This window comes from Taudactylus pleione, unplaced genomic scaffold (assembly GCF_031769625.1).
Source record: "Taudactylus pleione unplaced genomic scaffold, aTauple2 ptg000172l, whole genome shotgun sequence".
NCBI lineage: Eukaryota > Metazoa > Chordata > Amphibia > Anura > Myobatrachidae > Taudactylus > Taudactylus pleione.
In genome coordinates, this window is record NW_028284574.1 from 10,491,693 (window position 1) to 10,504,754 (window position 13,062).

At 44.8% G+C, this 13,062-nt stretch overlaps 1 protein-coding gene across 2 annotated transcripts in view; it reads right to left on the minus strand.

Annotated features, from left to right (window-relative positions):
- Positions 1 to 9,985: 9,985 nt before the first annotated feature.
- CAMK1G (calcium/calmodulin dependent protein kinase IG) overlaps positions 9,986 to 13,062 on the minus strand; it is a 138,078-nt gene continuing 135,001 nt past the window's right edge. For both annotated transcript variants that reach the window (XM_088475463.1, XM_088475464.1), the window contains exon 14: positions 9,986 to 11,433. The gene's annotated coding sequence lies outside the window, so the exon portion shown is untranslated. The remainder of the gene's footprint in view (positions 11,434 to 13,062) is intronic.

Consider the following 13,062-nt stretch of genomic DNA (forward strand, 5'->3'; position numbering starts at 1 on the left):
TGGAGGTACTGGGCTGAAATTTGGCACGGACGGGTAGAACTGTCCCTCAGTGCTGCGTGCAAAATTTCAGGGCAAAAACATAAAAAATTAGGATTTGGGAGTAATCTAAAGCTCCAACTGTCCCTTTTTTCTGACATGCTCAATTAGGACAACTTTTCTGCTGTTCTCTATGGGGGATTTTTGGAAAGGCATAACTCAGGGTAGCGGGCAAATTTAGACTTGAGGTTTGTTTTACTAGGTAGCTATTGTTCCAGGGCCTTTTGGGGTTCAGGTAATTGAGAAAGTTACAGCTTAAAAACTATTACCTCACAAATCCTCCATTATACAGATAGGAAGTTTCAATTCCTTGCACAGCCGCAGTAGGAGCCTTCAGCAGGTGTAATCACTGTGGCTTCACTTGGGTGCAGCAAGATGGCTGCCTTTTGTGGGCGGCAGTGGGGGCCGGGGGGAAGGAAGCCGGCGTTTGCTGTGGCCGGGATGCGGGGGAGAGGAGGTAGGGGTTAGTGGACGTTAGCTGCAGCTGGGAACTGGGGATAGAAGCGGGTGCGGCGGCAGTGCGGGTGGCGGTGTAGCAAGTGTTAGGACCCAGGAGAGGTAGCAGCACACAGATCCAGGCTTGGATCTGGAATATCCGTAATACCTACATCTGTGTTTAAAAAAAACAAACACAGGAGCAGGGACGGGTCAGTGAGACCCATCTGTGCTTCTGTGTTTAATTTAAAAAAAAAAAAACCTGTGTAAAGCAAAAAAAAAAAAATGGCATGGCCCCCTTGCCAAAAACAACAACCAGCACCGGGCTTTGGAAAGCCAGTACTGGTTAAATTAAATACAGGGGAAAAATGATGTAGGGGTCCCCTGTATGAAGCACAACCAGCACCAGGCTTTTCAGAACCAGTCCTGGTTGCCAAAATACGTGGGGCAAATGATGTAGGGGTCCCCCGTATTTAGCGCAATCAGCACTGGGCTCTGAGCTGGTCCTGGTTCTGAAAATACAGGGGGAAAAAATGTGTAGGGTCCCCCTGTATTTACCAGAATCAGCACTGGACTCTTTCTAGCAGGGGGGTGATGCCACAGCCAGGGGAGCCCTTTCGCTGGGCCGCCCAGCCAAAGCATCACTCCTGGCTGCTAATCAGCCCAATAAAGGGGTCCCCCTCTCCAGGGCACCCCAGGCCCAGGCTGATAGCCTGGGGCTATCCCCAACACCCCTGGGCGGTGGGTGCTGGGTTTATTGTGTTGTGTGGTGCATATGAAAATATAAATACTGTATTTTGCAGTAGTACTCCAGGTCCCAGCAGGCATTCCTGCATACTGGCACTTGGAGAACCACAAGTATCAGCAGGCAGGGCATTAAGGGCCTGTTGGTACCAAAATAAATATTAAAATAAACAAACAGACACCGTTTTTTAAAGTAATTTATTTAGCCGGACCTTCACCTGGAGGGTGGCAGCCCTTAAGCTTTTTTATATGGCTGCCACTCCCCCAGGACTTTTACAACATCTTCACCTGGAGGGCGGTGGCTCTTTAAGCTTATTGGGGGGATACCCATCTCCCCAGGGTCCCTGGCCTGGGCTGACTAGCGGTCAGGACTGATGCTGCGGCTGGGGGCCTGGTGAAAGGGCTCCCCTGGCTGTGGCATCAGCCCCTCGCTAAAAAGGGTCTGGTGCTGGTCTTAATTATAGGCAGGGCCATCTCTTCCATTGGGTTTGTTGGGCAGTTGCCCAAGAGCCCGAAGCTTGTAGGGGCCCACCAACTCGCCCCTCTGCAGCCTGGCCAGTCGGTAAAAAATGTATATTTTTATAAGCCAGCCCCCGATGCACTGTATTCTGATCTAACCTCCCCGACCACATACCCCCGGTGACGAGTACTCACCTCCCGGTTTCACTTCATCCGCCGGCTTCAGACAGTCTGCCTGCATGTGTGGGAGGTCTGATGGGCATTTATTTATTTACAGTTTTTTTATATAGCGCAGCATATTCAGTGTAGGAGGGTTTAATTTTATTGACCATTTAAATTTTTTTCCCGTGAATGAAAGGGTAGGGGCCCCAATGCATTTCTTTGCCTAGGGCCCACACTGCACTGCTGTTAAGACAACCCTGATTATAGGGGGACCCATATGCAATTTTTTTCCCCCATGACAGGCTGACAAGTCCGGGGCCGGTAAGGCTTTTGGGGGGGGCCAACGTAAATTTTTCCCAAAAAATGAACCCTAAAAATATTAAAAAATAAACAAGCTGTCTGCACATATTTCACTGATATGTGCAGCCTGCGTGTTCATGAGACAAATTCGTCTGCTTTAATCGGGACTTCAAAACGGACAGGATCGACCAAATACACCATTACTAAAAACGATCCTGTCAAAGCCGGGACCTTGGTAAATTCCTGATTTTTTAAGTGAAAAAAACAGCCATTTTGATCGATCCTATCGAGTTGAAAATCGGGACAAATCGGGACTAAATCGAATCTTAGTAAATTTACCCCTAGGAGTTAATGATTCCACTACTTTTTTGGGTAATTTGACCTCTGTCATGGCATATTTGCAATATAGTATCAAGTTCTGGTTTGAAAAATCAGTAGGACTACCACTCTCTGGTATGTATTTGAATCTATCAACTGCATATCAATCTCTTTCCTATAATTGTCTAAGTTTTGGATGACCAGCGCTCCCATTTTGTCCGCTAGGCAAATTATTATTGTTTCAAAGCCTTCTATTTGTGTATGGATAAATTATAGATTTTAGTAGGTGCTTTGACAAATTTAAACACTGATTTAACTAGAAGAAGTAAGAAGGTTCTTATTGAGGGGTTGTAGGAGCAAGGGTCAAAATTTGATGTCAAACTTTTTTACAAAAATTCTTGGAAGATAGATTGCTGTTTTGTACTTGATTTTGAGTGTGTTTAAAAAATAATAAAACAGGAGGTGTGGCGTGGCAAGCATTGGAAGAGGATGTGTTTTCAGGGAGCTCCTGCCTGGCTGCCGTTTTGCACTCCCTGCAGCACAGCTGTCCCACCTGCCTTTTCTACCATCGGCACTCTGCCAGTACACACCAGGGGGCATGGTCCACGGAATCGGGAGGCAACCTATATGCCTTTGCTGGTTGCTGCCTGTCCACCCTTCCCAAGTTGGGGCTGGATTTCTGGACACACTCAGCGTTGCACCTCCATGCCAGGATGCCCGGTTCTCTTGCTCCACCCGACAATTGCCGAGCTTCCCTCTGTCTTTTACCACCCAGGGGACTTACCCGCTCCCATCTCTGGCTGTGATCTCGGCTCCTGGTGGGGACACCATACTTTACTCCCACGGCTGTGCGGCCAAAGACACCCACTCTGCGCCCGGTGTTGCAGACGTTGGCTGATCTATATCTGCTGCCTCCTGACCTGGCTGTCATGGCTGCAGCTCTGCTTGGACCCAGTGGTGCCATTCCTGCTCCTTTGTCATCTAGCCTAGAGGTGGTGAGCTTATTTGACTCCACAGCTCCCCTTTACTCCATCTCCCTTCCCTCTAACCTCAGCCTGCATATATTGGGCGATGTCACACTGCCCATTTCCTTACTCTGATTGCGGGTTGCCACACTTTGCCCTTTTGTGTAGTGTTTAGGGGTCGTGGTGTTTGTAAATAGCTATTTTCTATAGCTGCATCACAGGCCTTAAATTAAAAAATATTAAACCCATTTCTGTGTGGGTTTGGCTTCCTCCTGTGGCAATTTTCTCTAACTACATATTGTAACATTACTATATAGTAGAGGGAATTGCTTCTCATACATATATTGTTTCTCCTTGCTGCGCTGCTTCTCCCTGATTCTACCTGTCCATTTAAGACAAGCAGTGACCCCCTACACCCCCCCTTATAAGTGTGCTCATAAAGTGAAGCTGTAGGCTCATTTACTACGCTACCTAACCATATGATTCCTGTCCACGTCTATTCCTAATGGGCAAGAGAGATACACAGAAAAAGGATCCTCGGATGCCAAAGGCCAATTCTTCTCAACCAAACCTTTGTTCATACCTATCCAACTCCCATGCTGCAGACTCCCCTGTAACTATATCTGAGACTTTTCCAATCATCTCTTCCACCATGGCCCTCTCTCCCTTGTTTGGAGATCTTCATGCTCAATTGTCTCAATTGTGGGGTAAAATTATGGAAGTCCTGACTCATGTTCGATCTCTCCCCTCCAAACAAGACATGCAAGCCCTGGAGTTGCGGATCCAGAACTCTATGCAGATGCAGATTTCTCTGGTACAAGCTGTTGTTAAACACCTGGTTTCCCACATTGTTACCCTTGAGGAGGAGAAAGAGTCTGTTGATGACCAGTTATCCTAACTTCATGAGTTCATCTCTCAACAATCCTTGGACATGAGGGCCATGCAAAATGGATTGGATGACCTGGACAACAGAGGCCGCAGGAACAACATTCGTGTTCGGGGGCTTCCAGAAGATGTCCCTCCATCTGGCCTGATTGATGCCGTTAATAAAATCTTTGGAGAAATCCTGGGACTAGACCTCAATGATCCTATTGAATTTTACCACGCCCATAGAGCTCTTCATCCGAAGGGTCTAGCAACTGATCGTCCAATGGATGTTGTTTGCTGGGTCCATTACCTCTCGCAGAAAGAGACGCTTCTCCATAAAGTTCACAACTCAAAGTGTGTGGAGTTCAATGGTACTCATCTGCAGATCTTCCAAGAACTCTCTTGGCAGACTCTCCAATAGCAAAGGTTATTGAAACCCTTAACAGATACCTTACGCAAACTAGAAATTAAATATACTGTAGATGGGGTTTCCAATTCTCTCTTCAGGTCACCCATGCCGATAAACATCTGGTGCTCCAGTCTCCTGCGGATTTACCTGACTTCTGTTCTACACTAGGCTTAGAGCTTATTACATTTCCTCATTGGCAGGCCTTTTCACTCCCACTGTCTGTGTCTCCTGACCATCCGAGGAGAGATCAATTGCAACAAGTACAGCACCATAAAAATAAGTCTAGGGGAGCTGACTCTCCATTAACACCTGACCTCACTTGATATATGACCAGTTTATTTTGGGGTTTTCACTATTTGCTGTTACTCCTGACTGATGCCAGAAATCATTGGAGTTGGGTCTTTTTGGCCTCTTTCATTTTCAGTACCGTTACCAGAGATTTGTTTTTGTTGTCTATTTTTTCAAGGTTAATGTATGGACAGACATATTGGAAAAAACAAGTTGCTCTTATTATAAATTCTTGCTGTCTAAATTATTATATGCTATTTCTCTCATTGTCTGCCTATATAGAAACTTAAATTATGTTTAATTTTTCCTGAGGAGTCGTATGAATATGATTCTGTTTACTACAATTTATATTGATAATATTTTGTGTTTTCTATTATATTGTTATCTTTTACAGGATGGCGGGGTCATTACACCCCTATGTGCCTCCTAAAGCTAATTTTTCCCATAATTTTACCCTGGCGGTTCATTTTGTTGTATTAATATATTTTTTGTTGTTTGTGTCTCTCCCCCCTCTCCTCTTGTTTTTCCCTTCTCCCCTTTTCACTCTTTTTCCCTCTGCTTAGTGCTTCTACTATTTTTACTGCCCCTCCAGTTCCATTTTAAGATTACTATGTAGCTTTGTCTCTCCCCTTCATCCATGGCTGCTCCACTCCGTATAGTCTCTATTAATGCTAGGGGGCTGAACGTCCCTGAGAAGAGAGACCAGGTCCTCCACTCTTTCCACGCAGATAGAGCAGATATTGTCCTCATACAGGAAACTAATTTTCGCCATTCCCCTTATGCCCCTCGGCTTTGTAGTCAATTTTACCTCATAGCATATTATAGTAACTATTCCCAATCGAAATCTAAGGTAGTTGCTATTTTATTTGCTAAACATCTGCCGGTTCAGAGATCTGCAGTGCATATTTTAGTGGAGGGGAGATGCCTGCTTGTCAAATGTTCTATTTTTAATCAACTTTTCACGTTTGTTAATATTTATGCCCCAAACCAGGGTCAACCGACTTTTTTAGAAGGTTCTGGATAAAATTGACATGCTCCAACAGGGGATCTTGATAGTAGGTGGAGCCTTCAGCTGGGCTCTAGATCACCTTTTAGATACCTGATTGGGCTCTTCAACGGTCCCTTGCCGTACGTCAAAAGGTAAGGTGGTTGCTTTACACTCATCAGCTGTACGACATCTGGCGTATATCTCATTCCTCAGAAAGAGATTACTCATACTATTGTAGTTCTCACCAGTCCTATTCCAGGATTGATTACATACTAATTAGCCATAGATTTCTCCACCTGGTACAGGCAACTTCTATAGGAGTGACAACCTGGTCTGATCATGCCCCAGTAAGTGTAGACATCTCCCTCTGGTTTACTGACCCAGTTTGTAGATCCTGTCATTTTAATGAGTCCCTTTTGTTAGGTCTGTGTTTGTTGTGGACCCGGGGTGGTAACAGGAGTAGACACCGGAACAGGTTTAAACTGAAAGGTGGGTTGTTTAATATGAATGTTGGTATACATGAACAATAAGATAAACTAGTCTAATAATAAACAAACTAATATATTTGGCAGAGGGAACTGTAGTGAGTGGGAATAAACAAATGTCCAGATCAGTGACAAAGATGAATTAGGTGAATCCAGATAGACTGTAAGAGTGAAGTGGATATCCTGGTATGCTGAATAGTGGCTGAGAGGGATATCCGGTAATGCTATAATGATGGCTGAAAGGGAAATCTGGTAATGCTGTGATGATGGCTGAAAGGAGAATCCGGTAATGCTGTGAGGGTGGCTGAAAGGGGAATCCGGTAATGCTGTGATGATGGCTGAAAGGGGAATCTGGTAATGCTGTGATGAGGGCTGTGTAGGAATGGGTTAACTGAGGAGACAGGTTCAGGCAGGAGTGGGTCTGGTGGAAGGTGCAGGCTGATCCCAGCGGAGTGCAAGGCAAGACAGAGCGGTGCAGGCTATGCAGGGAGCCTGGATGCTGTAAAGGAGCTAGGGCAAACACCGGAGCACAAGTCTAAGGTTCAGGAACGCAGAGAACTGTCTCACAGATGATGCTGTGAACACGTTGCACTGGCAACTACAGGGCTCTCCAAACACCCTTAAGTACCCAGTAACAGAGCGTGATAGGCCAGAGAAAGCAGGTGACCCACAGACGATTGGCCTGCTATGTCACATGGCCAAAGACAACAAGGTGGTGCCCAGACAGCCGTGACGCGGAGATGCCACTAGACGCACCCTTGCCAGGATTGTCCAATGCTGGCAGACCTCTGCGTACATGCAATGCCAGTCTCCACACGCCAGCTCAGCGCCAGAAGGACCGCACCACAGCGCCCTCACCGGTAAATACCACAAACCTCCATGCCGCGAAACCTGGGTCATGACACCTTTTCTCCGATCTTTATTGTAGAACTCAGGTGGAAGAGGCTATACTTCAACCTCTAAGTATCATTTATTTTTAGTAAAGCAGATCACATTTCCCATAATTGTAATGGGAAATGTGATCCGAGCAGAGTTACTAAAAATAAATTGTGAAAAAATACCGGGGAAAGCCCTGTGATAATAACGCCACCTGGACGGGTCTCCCCTGGTTACCGGACTCCTGCTCCACTCTAAAAGGCAGAGCAGAGCCGAGAGTCGGTCCCAGTAATCAGCTGTGTGGTCTAAACAGACCGCAAGCTGATTACTGTAAAAAAAAAAAAAAAAAAGTAAAAAAAACAAAACAAACTTAAGTGAGTCCATGGACCGGTGATCGGTGCTCCAGGTGATGTCCTCCCTCCGGTCAGCTGGTCTCCCATAGTGCACTGCAGCCAGTTCATCAGGTGATCGTATCCCAGTGCAGTATGGGATATCACCTGACCGGAGGACATGGAGGACATCACCGGAGGCCCGGATCATGCAGGTAAGTGTAATTAAGGGAGGGGGTCACGGGGGGAGATGGGGGGTTGCGGGGGGTCCGCGATCTCGGGGCCGGGCTAGTGACTAGTGTGTGGAGGGGATTCGCAGGGACAAAGCTTTATCGCAAGCTCTGTCCTTGCAAGGATTTGTAGTAAATCCCTGTGATATTGCCTGAATTCGCAATGAGAATTCAGTCAATAATATCACACTACAATCTGCATTCAATATGCGGATTGTTGTAAATAGAGCCCTTACTTTGGAAAATACAGGTTTTGGAGACTACCCATAAAGCTTCCCTTTCCACTGTTTATGTGGACCGATCAGCCTTAAATAAGTTATTTCTGGAAAAGGTCAAACATTCTTTTAGGAAATGTCGTAGTCGATATTATTGCTGGGGTAACAAACCCGCAAAAATGCTAGCTAGGGCTCTGCGAACTCAAAGAGCTCATTCCTGTATCCCCTCTATTAAAGATGGGAGGGGTCAGGTCTTCCATGACACTCGTAAGATTGAGGAATAACAGGAACAAAAAGCTTCTGCACTGTATAATCTACCTGCTCCTTCAGTCTTCCCTGACGCTTTTGGGAAACAACAGGCCATTGAGGCCTACCTCTCTAGAATCGGGTTCCCCAAGCTTCATGACCTTTCCAGTGAGGACTTAAAAAGACCCTTTACTTTACCCGAAATAGAGGAAGCCATTAAATCCACCCCTTCCGGGAAAAGTCCTGGCCCTGACGGCTTCACTATTATATATTACAAAGCCTTCAGGGACAAACTGGCTACTCTACTCTTGGAGGCCTTTCATTCGGTTTCCGACGAGACCCCCTTCTCCTGACAATCCCTTGAAGTCCATATAACGGTCATTCCCAAGGAAGGCAAAGATCCCTCTCTCTGTCCCAGCTACCATCCAATCTCCCTTCTCAACATAAACGTTAAACTGTATGCGAAACTTCTCTCAAATAGATTAAAACATTTCCTACCTTCTGTGATTCATAGCGACCATGTAGGGCTTGTTCTGGGTCGTGAAGCTAAGGACAATACCTCCAAAACTATAGCACTCATCCACTATATTGCGTCTACGGGCACCCCAGCTAATTTGTTGTCCACTGATGCTGAGAAGGCATTCGACAGGGTAGATTGAAGTTTTAAGCAGGGAGTCTGGCATTGTGACTGCACATTAGTAAAAGGCACAATTTAGGTAAGTCCTACAAACTTATATACTGTAGTGCAGCTTTGGGTTGATTTTTGGGGCATGGGTGTGCTTCAGGGCATCGCATTATAACACTTTTCCTTTTTTTGCACTTTTTAACACTTCCATTGTTTGTTTATTATATATGTATTTTCACATCTCTATTCTTTTATATGCAGAAGTAGCTGCTCTTATTTCTCCAATTTTACACTTCACTTTTCTTATTAGAGTGATGCCCTGGGGTGGCTCAGCTGGGCTGGTTTGGGGGTGTCCTGTGCTCTGGATTTGAATCTCAGTATGTTAGGGACCTGCCCTAAGAGGTTACCGTGAAGTGATGGGTAGCCCCATAACTTTGGCCATGATTATGCTAAAACCTCTATTTATTGCAAAATTTTATTACAAAATGTATTGTATATAATTAGTAATGTTGGAGTTGTTCACTTGTAATTTGTCTTTTTTTGTCTACAATAATAGTCTCAACAAGTAGCACCTCCCACTATATATATTCAGGGTGTGCACCTGGCTGAATTTTACACTGAAGTTCTCTCAGCAGTGCTTGCGGTAGGTTATGGTCAACTACAATCGCTGCGTTCCTGGAGATGATGTGCGCAAGTGGGTGTCTTAGGACAGGCTGGTGGGCGTCTGCATACACAGGGCGATTGCACGCCAATAAATAGTGGGCGTGCTTATGCTCTGCCATGCGATCGCCTACCTTGCCGTCCCTTAGATGAATTTGCATATGCATCGAGCGAGCGTATGCATCTAGCGAGTGGGTCTGAATGAGGTCCTATGTCTTTTGACGATGACCTTGACATTGTTTCTAAATATTTGTACTGTTATTTTATTGTTTCTGACAATTTTATTAATAATAATAAAATAAATTTTGCACTAAAAAATAATAAAACATAACACAGGTGTTCCACATAAAAAGTAATATTTATTAATGATTTCATTTTACAGAAGCAGAACCAGTCACTGCATTTATATTTACAAAGGCATAGATAACAATGGTTAATAAAATAAATGGATTAAATAGCTATAAACAAAATAGAGGTTTTAAAGCAGCTGGTCAGTCTATTTGCTGATGAGCTGTCCAGCTCAATTTTATCTGGTGTACTTTATTTTTTTATGCTTCCAAGTCTGAGCTATAGTACTACAAAAGAGATGCTTATCTCTTGGCACATGTTGGCGCTAAGCTGCCATTACTATTGATAACACTGCTATGTTGACTGTTAGAATAAGGTATGTACATCGAAATGTTGTGACCCATGCTAACAAAACATTTGCTGGTACATGTTTGCATGTACAGTACAATTTCAGAAGCACTACAGTAATTAAAATATTATACTTTAAAATAAGTTGTAAAAACATGATACAATCTTTATTACATTCACATACTTTCAACACATATTTTTAAATGTTCTTTGCCCTTGACTATGGATAAAAAATGGGGATTGCAGTTCCCGAATGAAAGTGCTAGTAAAGTTAAAGAGATAAAGTGATCCTCATCTCTAGGCAGTGGCCACATAGAACAATTTTGAAGAGCCAATGAGTCCAGTGATGCCAAACTATCTGATCCAGTGGCCACCGCTCTTGTCTTCTGAGCATACAAGGAAGCATAGTATGTACAGTGAATCCTTGTTCGGCCTTCCAGTTCTGGAGCAAATGGAACAGCACTACAGGGCCATCCACACTGCCTGGGTTCATACATAGTAGCTGCATCTTCCACTGTTCTTAGTGAGTTTACCTTTATTGACAGTTGTGCATATGATTATAAACAAAGATCTAAATTATAGGATGAAAAATGTTACAAAAAAAATTGGACACGCACAATAGATTGTATTTGTCTTTTTGCAAAACATAACCTACAATGAAAGTTACACTTTAATGTATAAACCAGTTCTTTTCATAATTCAGATTTATTAATGTTTCAAATTCCATCAAAATGTGAAGCTGTTATTGTCTCATGATGGTCACTGTAACTCAACCAACCCAAACAAAAATATGTAAGAAAAGAGATAAAATGCTACACCTTCAAACACATAGTATACAAGGCAATGTTGCCCGTAAGATTTACAGTCATCAATATGTTTTACAAGGAAGATTCTTGATCACACGCATAGTTTTCTCCTCCCTGTGGTTTCCATGATTGCTTGTAGATGGATTTCAAGCCTATTCATGGAGATATTGCAGAGGTCCTGATATCTCCCTAACGTGTGATCAGCCCCTGCTTGACAAAAACCACTGCTGTGTTCCTCAGCAAATGCCCTCATTATCCAGGTGATGTTCCCAAAGAGGAAATGAGAGCAAGATTCTCCTGCTTCCCTTAGTGAGCAAATTGTGGCTTTAATACACAAGTAACTGCGTAGCCCTTCTGTGGATAAGAAAAATAATTTTGCATTACTAATGCTCGGAGTGATTGTGATCCTTAAAGACTTCTTACAAAATGCCAAGAAATAAGATATATTTTTAATTCCAATGAAATAAAACCACTGCATTTAGGCAAAACGCTAATAAATGCTTTTAATTCCAATGAAATAAAACCACTGCATTTAGGCAAAACACTAATAAATGCACAAAGTAAGAATGCAAAGTTTCCATAACGTGAAAAAAATATTGTGGCCATGAGTACAGACCATTCCACCAGTGGCTGGCCACACCAATCAGTCCAGTGACTTGGCTTCAGCAAATGGTTGTACACACGGGATGTAGTTGGCATCCCGGCATGCGGGAGGCCGACGGTCCCAATACTGGCCCCGAAATCCCAACAGGTCATGATCCCGACACTAGCATCCTAACCATCGGCATCCTGAAGGTAAGTATCAGGGTGCACGGGGAGGGTAGCGTTACTTAGCGGGGTTAGGCACTAGGGGGAGGGTTAGGTAATGGGGAGGGAGGGTTAGGATTAGGGTGCGGGGAGGGGGAGGTTAGGTTTAGTCACTAGCGGGGAAGGTTAGGTTTAGGCACCGAGGAGGGGGTGTTAGGTTTAGGGTGCAAGGAGGGGGAGGCTAGGGGTTAGGGTAGGGGTAGGGAAAATACTTACCATTCATTCCAATGTGTGTCAGGATTCTGCCTGTCAGGATGCTGCTGTCGGTATTCTGACTAGCGGCATCCCGACAGCTGGGATATCATACCCAACCCTTACATACATAGGGCCTGATTCAGAGGTGGATGCAAATCCTGTTGCGGCTGTGATCCCATAAGCCGCAGTTATGTCGTAGCCGCTAAACGCAGAATTTGTAAGGGGGGCTTCCATATTTATGTATGTATGTGTATGTATTAGAGATGAGCGAGCCCGGTTCTCAGAGAACTGAGCCCACCCAAATTTCAGGGTTCCGGGGAGATGCAAGACACAGTTCGAATCTCCCTGCCTGTCCAGGATCCCTATTTGAGGCAAAACCTCGAGGTTCCACTGTTGGGACACTCAGATTACACACATGACACTCATATTACACACACAGACACGCGGACTGCAGATTACACACAGAGACACTCAGACTGCAGATTACACACACAGACACTCAGGGGCTAAATCAGCAGTGCACACAAGTGAGTGAGTGTGCAGAATGGGTCCCACTAACAAGCGAACTAGCCCTTGAATGACTCTTTAGGGGTTGGAGCGGGGGCGGTCGGCGTGTCCATCCCGTTTTCCGTTTTCCATTGTCCGCCCCACATTCTACTGTGCTCTCAAGCCGGCCAGCCTGAGTAAGCTGAGGCTTACTCAGCTGGCCGGCTGCCCGGCGCCATCCGCTGACCATCGACCACCAATGATTGTGATGGTGATCCCAGTACTGCGACCTCCGTCGTACTGCTGGGATCGCAAATGCAGCAGGGGGTGTCATACATCTCCTGCTGCATTTGTATGATTGCAAGGATCGCAAGGTTGCAAGGGCTTGATTCAGAAGTGGACGCAAATGCATCACAACTGAAATCACCTATGGTATGTAGTTGTTAAAATATGCTAATGCTTGCCAAAGCACAGCCAACATAAAGATGCCCACTG